This window comes from Aptenodytes patagonicus, chromosome 15 (assembly GCF_965638725.1).
Source record: "Aptenodytes patagonicus chromosome 15, bAptPat1.pri.cur, whole genome shotgun sequence".
NCBI classification, from domain to species: Eukaryota; Metazoa; Chordata; class Aves; order Sphenisciformes; family Spheniscidae; genus Aptenodytes; species Aptenodytes patagonicus.
Window position 1 is genome coordinate 8,515,405 of NC_134963.1, and position 12,001 is coordinate 8,527,405.

Genomic DNA, 12,001 nt, shown 5'->3' on the forward strand with positions numbered 1-12,001 from the left:
CCAACTTTAGTTCACTGATCAGATGTAAAACTGTCTCTGGTTTTAATAAATTGGTGGGGTTTTTTATGTGCAAAGTGTTCTTTGATAATTATGCTGGATACAAAAGGAAAAAAGTACCTTACACTGCTTCAGTAAAAACAGGTTTCAGATGCTGGGTTTCTACATGTCTAATTACAATTGCAGTTTGCATCCAAGAACGGCTTTACACTAATCACAAGTCAGAAAACCTGATAAATAATTTACCACTTTCTAATACAGTGTAATCAATGTGCGTATCTGGAAGTGTGTTGACTCTATAACCGCTTAAATGTGTCTGTAGTTTCTCCCGGTTAGCGCAAAGAAATGCCAAATTCAGCGCAAAAAAAACTTCGCTTCAAAACAACGTGTCTGGGGCTGATGCTCATCAGCTGCTTCCCTTGGAAGACGGCCTCGCAGTCACAGTGCGAGTGCTGGAGGAGTACGGAGGAAAAGGACGGAATAAAAACTTTGATTTGCTCGTTTAAATCATAATTAAAGCTGGTGGTTTAAATAGACCAACTGACCAGCTCAGATCGGTGTGGGGGCCTCCTGTTACCATCCCGCTGAGCCGCCCGTGCCCTTCACTGAAGAGCGGAGCATGCCGAGCGTGCTGTCCCTGCTTCGCTTTTCATCTCCTAGCCCTGGCAGGGCGGTAGTGGGAGGCCTCGGCTCTACCCAGAACACGCGCTGCAGGATCCTGCAAACTGGGACGCTTTTGCCTGCAGACTTTCAGCCTTCTCTTGCCAGCCTCTGGTTTGTTTGTGGGTGTGATGGAGGTGCAGAAGTGACAGAGAGAAAGATGGTGGCTGAGACGTGTGAGTGATCTGAATTGTGGTGGGGCGCAGCATTGCGGCACACGCAGCAGGTGCAAGCTTCCCTTCCCAGGAAGGCTCCGGCTACCTCCAGAGGTTTCCTCTAGCCTCTGCTTGTCCTGCTCTGCTCCCTGTCAGAGTGGAGGTGGGCAATATTCCCAGGCTGAGTGAGGGTTTGTGGCAGCAACTACCCCATCCTGGCGTGGGGGGGCAGAGGGTGACCCTGGGCTGGGGTCTGTGGGACTCTGCTGCAGGAAGGGCCCCGCTCCGCGCTGCCCCTGGCCCGGGGCAATGCAGGCAGGGGGGGCAGCGGGAGTGCCCCTGGGCAGGATGCTGCCCAACTTGATGCCGGGGCTTTGCCAGAGCCGGGCTCTGCTTTCCCTGTGCCGCGGGGGCCAGAACTGCCGAAGTCAGCAGCTGGAGCCAGTCCCAATTTGTTAGAAGTAAGCACGGATTTTGCATCCATCTGTGAGCATGGGAGCGCCCGCTCCCTCCTTTCTCTGTTCTCCCTCCCCGGCTTTGCAGGGGCCTCGCTAGAAGCACTGTGATAACGGGGGGGGGGGGGGGGGCATTTGGCACGTACCCAACCTCAACTTTTGCACAGGAATCACCTCTTTGGTTGCACCAACTTGCAACCACCTCCTGCAATTCCTTGAGCTTTGCAGTGGGGATGGGGGGGGGGATGCAGGGGACCCCATCCCTGCGCCTCGGGCAGCTGTGGGCAGCAGGGGCGGCTGCTCCCCCAGGACGGCCATGCCCTGCAGGGGCACGGTGGGTGCAGAAGGAGACACAGCCCTGTCTCTCCCTGCAGTTTGCTGTTTTGGGAGCAAAATTGAAGCACAAATTGAGCCCGGCGAGCGTGTTCTCCCCACAGACTCGCCCTTCTCTTCCCCCAGCCACACCACGAACACACGAGTGCTTTCCCGTCTGCGCTGCCCCATCTGCTCTCTCTGGTCTCGTTTTACAGATGTGCAGCGGAGCAGCGATTGCTGCTGAAGGATTAGCCTGGTAATTTGGCTAATTTTTCTTGAGCTTCATTTTTCACATTATGAGCTTTGCAGAAAGACTAACGATCCTGGGTTTGCCTCTAATAGCCAGCACAGGAGCAGGGAGGGGAAGCTGCACTCCATCCTTTTGCAAAAAAATAAAATAAAAGATGCATCAAGGCACCGGGGAGCGTGCCTTCCCCCCGGGTCAGGCTGGCGTGGGCGAGCGTGGGGCTGCAGGCGGCCTGGCCGGCAGCAGCGGGGGAGACGGGGGGGCTTTCCTTCGCTGCGGGACCCGGCGATAGCTGGCGGCCACTGGTGTTTCTTGCCAGAAAAAAGGGAAACGCTCTGTATAAAACAAATCTTTCAAACCCTTTCTTTTCCTTCGCTGCCTGCGGATGCTGCCAGTGCACGGGGCAGCATCGCTGCTGCGGTGTCCGCAGCGAGCGGGCAGCGCTGGGGCGTCTCACCGCCCTGGGCCAGCTCCCGTCCCCCACCCAGTGGGTCTCCACCCTGACCTGAGACCGTGCCGCTCGCTGCCTGTGGGGGCCGGCTGGGTGCTGCCCGTCCCCTGCCAGGCAGAGATGGTATTATTTTCTTTTAAATCCGTGTCAGCAGCGGCTTCTTTCTGCTCCGGTGAATAGATGCTGAAGAGGCAGTGACATTATTTGAGATAACAGAGAGAACAGAAAAAGGGTCAGTGAGAGAGGAAATGTCACCGCGCAGCCACAGTGGGGGCGGGGGGCTGTTCGGGACCCTCAGGGCTCCCTGCTGCTCCCGGGGTCCCTCCTGGGGACAGGGGGGGGAGTGGGGCCAGGGGACCCCTCCTGCGTGGCTGGCAGGGCTCAGCGCTGTGTGTTGTGTGCTTGGCTCTGTGCAGGGAGCCTGAAGGGCTCGGGACATCTGGGGGTCCCCTCTGGGTGCTGCCCCGTGCCCCCAGGAGGACCAGGGGCTCCTGGGCGAGCCGGGATCCCCCTCAGTGCCATTTCAAGGGCAGTTTGCAGATCTTGCATGTGCCGCTGCAGAAGGGCTCCCTGTGCCCTCTGCCGCCCCAGTGCCGGGGATTTCGGGGCTCCCTCCTTCCCGGGGTCTAGCCGGGACTCGGCACCGACCATGTGGGGTGCCCAGCTGCACCCTGGCGAGGCGAGCGCCTGCGGGGAGCCCGTCCCCCCCGTCTCTCCCTTCCCTCTCCCCTCCCGGCACGCTGAAGGTTTTGAAAGTTAAGTATTACCGTCTGCTTTGTTGTTGCCTAACTACGACAGACAAATTGAGAACTAGTTGTCAAAATGTCAGTGCACAACAAATCAACATTCAAAATGAGTCTCAGCACTATGTGGTGTATAATTAAAAAAAAATCCTTTTTAGAAATTTCAGCAAGCGTTGGCTCCGCTTTATATTTGTCTGTGTGATTAATAAAGGCAGCTAATTTTCAGACTTTAAAAACAGCTAGAAAATAGCTCCTAATTACATATTAGGTTCCAAGCGGCCCCCGCTGAGCGAGGCTGGTATTGGTGGGCCAGAGAATTTGGCAGGGGCTTAATTACATTCTGAGCATCATCTAATTTTAGTTAAATGTAATGTAATCAGCAGCAGATGTCTGAAATAAAATATGAATTATGAATATGATGAAATTTCATTCTTGAATAAAAAAGTAATTTGCTATTTAGTTCATTAAAGTCGCAGAGGTTTATTAGGGAGCAGGTATACGGTGCGGCTGGGTTGTATTAAAATGATATTTCAGAGAGAGTAGGAAATTGCATTAAAGGTGCTAAAATATTCCGCCGGGACGATGCGCCGGTTGGGAATTAACATTTACAAAAATAACGGAGCCTCTGGGCTGCCGCCAGCCCCCAGTGCCTGCAGTTGGCTCCGGAGCTTCTCATTTATGCAAGGTGACGTCCCGCATCCCGGGGCGGCCCCGGGGACCCGCTCCCGCCGTCCTGCCCCAGGCATCCCAGGGCGCACCCGGGCTCGCCACGCTGATGGGCTCAGCTGTTTCCCCCGTTATTTGGGGGGGACAAGAGTCCCCGGCGCATCCCCAATGCAGGCGTCCCTGTGCCACGCGAGCGCGGGTGTGGGGCCATCGAGCTGGGCTCCGCATGCCTTTTTCCAGCTTGGCCAGGAGAGCGAAGCATCAATTCGCCCGTCGGCTCCGGGGCCGCGGCAGATCCCCACGGGACGCTGTCGCCTGGACATCTCTCCCCGCAGCATCCTCTGCGGTTTCAGCGCTGAAGTTTAAATTGCTTTCCTCTGTTCCTCGGTGGCCCGGACTGACAGATAAGCATCTTCTGGAGAGGGAGAAGGATGGCGTGTTCATTATTTCCTTGTATTACAGATGCTGTCATTTTAATCCCTCCTGGATGCCGGGAGAAAGGCTGCGCCTGGGCACCAGCTTAAAGTCCTGCCCGCTTCCCAAATGTAGTCTCCAAAGAACAGCCTGCGGCTGATTCCTCCTGCACACGGCAGGCGAGCGCAGAGGAAAGCCCTGCTCGCCACGACGTGCCAGCAGCAGCAGGCAGCATCCCTGTCTGCCGAGTCCCGGCGGCTCTGGCGTGCCCGGCATGGGTGATGCTCATCGGCGAGCACCGGTGTCGGTGCCGGCGCGGGCGCTTGTGGTGCAGCCGGGCTGCCACGCTCGCTCGTGTGGGTTAGCAGTCCTCCCTCTTCTATTCATCAAGGGCATGACAGCTAAAATTCATTTGAAGATGAAGAAAGTGCCGGCTAATCCTTTCTGTGAGACAGTGATAGACTAGCGGCTCGGGAAGAATTGCACAGCAGTAATGAAATTAGGCTAAAACTGCTGGCGGATAGCAGATAATTGCCCTTGTCTGTCATGAGGAATAACATCTCCCAAATCCAACACAATGATTGTTAAAGTTGCAGGAATTTATTTTATTTTATTTATTTTATGGGTTTGGGTTTGGCTTTCCAAAGGCCTTTCCCAGAAAAAAAAAAATGAGCAGGAGCGGCATGCTCTCCTCCTGCCTTCCTCGGGCGCCTCCGCCGCTGCAGCTCGTTAGCCTTGACGAAGCAGGCGTGCACACACCATCGCCGTGATGCCGAGGACACCCCGACGTGGGACCCTGCTGGGGACTGTTCCCGGGGTGCAGGAGATGAGCCAGCCGGCATGCTGTGCTGTTGCTCGGTGCCGGCACCTCAGGTTTGCAGGTGCGGGGAGTCGGTGGCGGTGCTGCTACCGGTCCGTCCCCCGCTCCCGCTGGCCTTGCTGGCAGGACCCCGTGCTTTCCAGGGGGGATCCGTCCCCCAACGCGAGGGTCCTGCCTGGCCCTGCCTGCCCCAGCAGGAGCTGCCTGCACGGTGCTGGAGCCGGTGCTGGGGTGGGTGCCGGTGCCGGGGTGGACATGCAAGCCCCAGCACCACGTCAGGGCTGACCACCAGCCATTTATTTTGTAATTTATGGGGGGCGGCAGGCAGCACAGCACGGGTGAGTGAGTGCACTGGCCGGCAACTGCGATGTTTTATACGGGAGGGCTGGCACGGGTAATTTACTGCGGCCGGCAATAACATATTTCACTTTCCGTCTCCCAGATGAAGATTACTTGTGTTTGAAAGTGCCTGAACACACACTCAATTCTGCTTAAATGCTTGCAGCCAGCCGAGCGCGGATCGTCCCGGTGGCACGGCTGGCTCAGCCCTGCACTGGGGTGGCACAGGGATGAGGATAGGGACAGGGATGGGGATGGGGACAGGCTGGACCATAGCCTGTGCACCCATTGGAGAGGCCCATGGCACTGGGGAAACAAACCTGCAAGCACCCGGCGCAGCGGCTGGAAATACTCAATGCACCTTCCCTGACATTTAATCCGGCCGGGCAAGGAGCTCCGTGGCATTTCTGAGAGGGACTCGGGAAAGGTCAGGGGGTGGAAAAGGTTGGCAGGGTCAGTGCTCCCGCCTCGCCCCGCGGCTCCTCCTGACCCCCCCGGATAGCCGCAGCACAGACACCACATCAGCTGAATATCGGCTGCCAACGGCCAGCGCCGGCACGCTGGGAAGCGCCGCGTGCTATCCCGGGGATGTCTGAGCCACCTGAGCAATGGGTCGGAACACACAGGGGGGGGTCACATCTGCACCCCTGGAAAACGTCCCTGTGAGACGCGGGGTGCGGAGGGCAGGAGCTGGGACTGTGGCAGTGGGCGAATGGCCGCACCACCCACACAGGCGCCAGGTGGGTGCTGCGGGGTCTTGGGGCGAGAGGAGGTGGGTAGTGGGGAGCTCCTACGCCCGGCACCAGGGGAACAGAGCTGGGTGGCAGCTTGGCAAGTGGTCGGAGGAGATGTGAAGCGTCCTGTCCCTGATGCTGTGGTTAGGCAGGAACAGCTATAATGCTCTTTCTCCATCTCTTTTTTTTTTTTAAATTAGCAGGACTAACATCCAGCCAGGCGCAGAGGACGAGGGGCTCAGAGTGATGGGGGGGACAGACAGCAGGGCCGTGCTGCCGGGGCCATGGGGCCATGCCGGCCCCGGCTGCCCTGGACCCACCACGGGCTCAGCTTTGCTGGGTGGCAGCCTGGTTTGGGCATGAGGCTGCCGGCACGGGGCTGAGACCGGTGCTGCCGGGGAGCGGAGGGGAGCCAGCATGGCTGCTTGGACAGGGCCGTGGGCATCCTCCTGCGTGGGGGACGCTCCAATGCAAAGGCCAAAAGAGCAATGCTCGCTTCGTGGGCTTTTTAAAACCCTGGCTCGCTCTCTCCTCCCGAGGTCGGCTCTGTTCATCGACTCCTCCCCTCATGGTGTGCACATCTGCCGGCAAGACGCGGGATTTCTGCAGCTCCCTGGGTGGGAAGAGGTGTGCTGTGCCCTGAAATAATGAGGAGCCAATGCTGGCTTCAGCCTCCAGAAGCAAAACTTAGCGGGATGCTGATGCCGAGGTGTGAGCGGAGGGGATGGGGAGCCCATGTGGGGCTGGACCCCATCCAGCTCCCGCTGCCCTTGCCGACGGCCCCGGGTGGGCTCCGGCTGCGGGCAGAGATGAGGTGTGGGTGCAGGAGCCCCAAGGCTGCGCCGGCCCCACTGAGCCCCTCAGCACCCCACGGAGGGGCTGCCGGGACCGGAGCTGTGGTGCTCTGCACACCGTCCTGGGAGCTGCCGCTGCTCCTGCCAGCGCTGGCACGTCTCTCCAGCGCTCCCCGGCGCGGCGCTTTCGTTAATGGATGCTAATGTGTCACCCAGCCCATTTGTCTTCATTTGGTGCCAGCCAGCGGCATGCGGGGACGCAGCCAGGGCCGGGCATGCAGCCCTGCTGCCCGCCCCGCACGGCTCAGCCCATCCCGGCACCGACACCGGCATGCTGGCATTGGTGTGGCCGGTGCAACCAAAACTGGTCAACGATGCCCAGCCCATTCCCACATGTGCATCCCAGGGAGCATCCCCAGTCACTTTGCAGGCGTGGGACTGCCAGCCTGAGACCCCGGCAGGGCTGGGGGGACCTGTGGGTGAACCCCGTCGTCTGCCACACAGCCTGCACCTCTCTGTGCCACAGTGCCTGCCGATCCTGTGTCCCGGTGTCCCCATGGCAGCACTGGTGGGATTTTGGTCTGGGTCTGAGCTGGAGAGTGGGGAACATTGAGCCCGTGTGACTCTGGGCTCATGGGATTAAATGGGAGCTGGGAATGGCTTTTGGGGCACGGTGAGGCTGGGATGGGACGGGCTGGCCCGAAGGCTCCCGTTGACTCCCCGTGGTCACCCACGGCCAACCGTCATCCTCCTGCGGTGGCTGTGCACGAGGGGGACCGCGACGCTGCCGCCACATCCTGCCGGATTCCAGGATGGTGCCTCTCCACTGGAGCTGCTGGTGGGTAATTTCTGATTAAGGATTACTGTACCATCGGCTTCAGTTTGATTGCAGATGTTTTTAATTATATCGTATAAGATCGTATTATGTAATTGCATTTATCTGATTGAAGCCTTAATTGTAGGATTTCATAATGGTATGACTGGGTAAATATACCATTGCGTCTGTTGTCCCCCAATGAAAATTAGGTGCTTCATGTCTTTATTGCATTATCCTGGAGAGGAGTTTAAATTGGGAAGAAAGAAATTAGGAGAGAGAGAAGAAAGGAAAGGCGACTTGGTCCTCACAGTCCTGGTGAGCGTGGTCCCCTTCCCGGCGTGGGGACACGCGGGACGTGCTGTGGTACCCGGGCTCTGCGCTCTGCCGGCTGGAGCCACCGGTGGCTGCCGGAGCACCGGCTCCTGCCTGAGCATCGCCTCCGGCCGGGCATCCCTGCCCAGGGGCAGCCGGGGCGGGCAGAGCCAGGCAGAGCCTGGCCTGGGGCACAGCCGAGGTCCCGACGGCGTCGCGGTTCTGCCGGCCCCGGCTGCAGGCCCGTGCCGGGGGCTGAACTGCCCTTCACCTCGGTGCTGGGATGCAGCAGCCTGGGTTTCCTGCAGTGATTTTTGCAAGATCAATGTTGCAATTATCATTTGGTTAACGGCGGCTGGTACAATACATTAAGAGCGATTACAATTAAAGAGCAGGAGGCCGGGGAGGCACTGGGCCGTCGCCTCGCAAGGTGGAAGCTGCAATTACACCTGATGGGGGAACTGAGCCAAACCCCCCTGACACGTTCCCCGTTAGCAGGAGCATCCTCAGAGCACGGCCGGCCTCGGGCTCCATCGGCCTTTAATAAGCAGGTGAGGGAAGGCAGCCCGGCGCTGCCGAGGGGTGCCGGGGCCGGAGGGCAGCGGGTGCCGGTGGAGCCGGGAGCACCGTTGCAGTCCCTGTGCAGCCACCCACTGCAGCCCCGCTGCTGCCTTCCAGCTGCTTTTAAAATAGTCATTTTTTTTAGGGGTGGAAAGAGGTACTTACGCAAAATTAATATTTCCATTAATAACGGCGCGTGGCAAAATAATTGGAAAGCCCTCCGCCTTAATTGTGGGCCGCCTGATTCCCGAGGAAAGTGCTAACGAAGTGTTTGCGAGGGGCTCGTTAGCGGGGTGAGGTGGGACGTCGAGGGCTCTGAGCCCTGGCGCGCTCGGTGCACCTCCCACCATCAGGGGGTTCCGCATCTTTGCGCCTCCCCGCAGGAATTAAGGGAGGTTCAGGTTTTTGTTGGAGCCTTTTTTCTGGCCGTAATCCGCAACATGTGGTTCGCACGGAGCCTCCTGGCTAATGGGTTTAGGATTACGGGAATATGCACAAATCCAGCATCTCGCTGTCACTCTGCTCGGCGCGGTAAGGTGATTTCATTAGGATTTAGGTTTAGAGAAAAGTCTCTCTCTCTCTCTCCCTCCCCCCCCTTAATATTATTTTTATTCAATTACATCAGCAATTCATGAAACTTCAAAGACGTTTCATCAGCACAACCCAAATGCTGCCGGATCGCGCTTTTGAAAGAGGGGAAGAGAAAGAAAACATAAGCTGCTGCTTTAATGGAATTACTGAAAGGGGCTTTTTAATTAAAAACAAAGGTTGGGGATGAGGTCTATCCATAATTTAGTGCTGCTGGATGTAATATCTGCTAGTGGTTTAATTTTAATAAATGTATGTATTATTAACGGTGTGATCTATATTTTCCAAGCCAGAGGAAGGCCCAGCTGTCCCCGCAGGTACGGCTGTCAATATTTGTGCCATGGGGCTGGGCAAGGGGATGCTCGGTGGCCGTGGGGCAGAGGACGGGGACGGGGATGCTCCCGGCGACCCCCCGGTGCTGCACCGGGTGCTGGAGCTGTCGCAGCCCTAATGAGTTAATTACCGGCTAGCACTGGCGTGGATTATTTAGCGCCACTCCATCCCCTCTTTTTGATGATTTCCTCTTAATTAGCCTTTATTAATGAGATGTGACCTCGTCCGGCGTGCTGGTTCCTCGCCACCATCTGCCAGGAGGATGCCCGTCCCGCCCCGGCATGGGAGGGGGTGTCCCCAAGGCCAAGGGCAGCCGGGTGGTGGCTGGGGGGGACGGGTGGCACGCAATGGTCCAGCTCGCTGCCTGGATGCTGCTCTCACAGGGATGGCCACGGGGCGGGTCCCCATCGCTGCGCCGCTCCGGTGGGGTGTCACCCACCCCCCCGCCATCCCCTCTGCCAGCCGACACGTGCTAATAAAAACAAATTAACTTGTATAAGCATTAATTTTCCAGCATCCATCCATCCCGGCCTCATTACAATGGCGATCCCAGGAGCCGGGGGTTTGGGCATATTGTAATGAGGCGCATGCGGTAGTAAAAGTCCTTCTAATAGGATTTATTTACTGTAATTGTGATTCGAGGCACAGTGCCATCGCCCGGTGAGCTGGCGGGGCCGGGGAGGAAGGGGCATCGGTACCGCTCCGCGGTGAGGCTGGAAAACTGCCGCAACCGAGGCGGGGGGAAGGCTCCCAGGGGGATCCAGGGGGTCCCACCGGACCTGGGGCACAGGGCAGGGGCTGTCCCTGCAGAGCCACCCCCTGTCCCTCGCTCCAGCAGAGGTTTCCCAAAGGATGGAGACTGTCCTGGTGATGCCAAACTGAAGAAGAGCCCAAATGGGTTGGTTTTTTCACCCAAAAGCCGGGGGATGCTGCAAGGAGGGGTGGGGGATGGAGGGAGCACGGCGCTAATGAGGCGCTGATTGACTTCCCTGAAAGACTAAATATTGGGGCTCGGCAGCTGCTGGCTGGGCCCCATTAAACCTCCCCAGCCCGATGGAGGGGATTTGCGTGAAGCCACAGCCCCCCGGCCGCCCCAACACCCCCGCCGCCGCAGATTCATCCTGTCGGAGGGCGGCTCACCTGTGATTTCATTAAGGGAGAGGTGAATGGGGAGAAATACAATTCAAATGAGATAATTAAAAACTCTGATTAGCAATTACAGGCGGCACGGTGTGCTGCCAGCGGGCGCTGCCGGGGCTGCGGAGGGGAGTGCCCGTCCTGCTGCCCCGGCCTGCCCCGCGCCCGCTGCCATCCTCACTGGGAACCGCCCCGGCACCCTCCATCACAGCTGCTTGTCCCGTGCTGGTGGCAAGCGGTGGGGACTGCTCAGAGCCCCTGAGGCCGGAGAGATGCTCCAGCACGTGTTCCTTCCCCGAGCATCCCGCCAGGAGCTGCCGGGTGGGTCGTGCCGCCGTGCATTGCCTGGGGACAGGGTTACCTGTCACATTTTGGGGTTTCCCGCCGGAGCCGGGCTGCAGGAGCTGCTTTCGTGGCACGCGGCTCCTCCCCGGCCCCGTGCACGGCACATGTCCGTCCTCCTGAGCAGAGGCAGCTCTGAGATTTGGGAGGCGAGAGCTGCTCTGTGGCCGGAGGGATGCTCGGGCGGTGCCGGGGCCACCGCTCTTGCACACGGTTTGGCCGCCCGGCACACATGGCACCGGCACGCGCCGGAGAGCAAAGCCCAGACCCTGCCAGGGCCAATCCAGCTGCCGGGGCCCACGGTGGCGGCTCCGCTCCTGCGCCGGCACTCAGCCCGGGCACTTGTCATGCACTTCTGCTATCGGAGGTACCCAAACCCGCTCAGGAGTCCCGGAGGAGGAGCGGAGCCGGGAGAGCTTTTCTCTCGCTCGCACTTCATTATTGTTGCTAAGGAAACCTCTTCCCGGGATCTTGCCTGGAACATGTCTGCCTCAGCGGGGCCGCACATCCATCTCGCCGAAACTGCCCTGAAAGCTGGAGCCGGTGCAGACAAAGGCCGGGACGGAGGCGGGAGGCTGCGTGGGGGCCACCACCGTGGCGGCAGGACCACGGCCCTGCTTTGAACCACGGCCAGGCACTGGAGGGGGCCCAGCTGCCCCGGCTGGCTGTGCAGGGATGCACTGTATAGAAAAGTTGACAGGGATAATTATACAAGAAAAATTGAAAATGAAAATAAAAACAAAGATAAAAATCCCCTAACCGCCCCCAGCTCTGGCTAGCAGCAGGACGAGGAGTTTGCAGCCACGTCCTCCGGCACGTGGCTCCGAGGGCTGGCACAGCAGCAGGGATGAGCGTGGCCACGGCGCTGGCCGGGGCGGCTCATCCTGCTCTCGTTTCACCCCATCATTAATTTTGGTCCCTGGCTTATGGAGGGGGCTGATGCTCACGGCTGTGTGGCGAGTGTGGGGGCACAGCCCCGGGCCTGCATCCCCCCCGCGCCCAGCTAATGCTTCCCACTGTAGCCGAGACAAGTTCCCATCGTTAGGAATGGGAGACTCGCGCATTGATTTGTAGCTTCCTTTTGATGCAGCAAGAATTTATTCTTCGGGAAAGCACTTTCT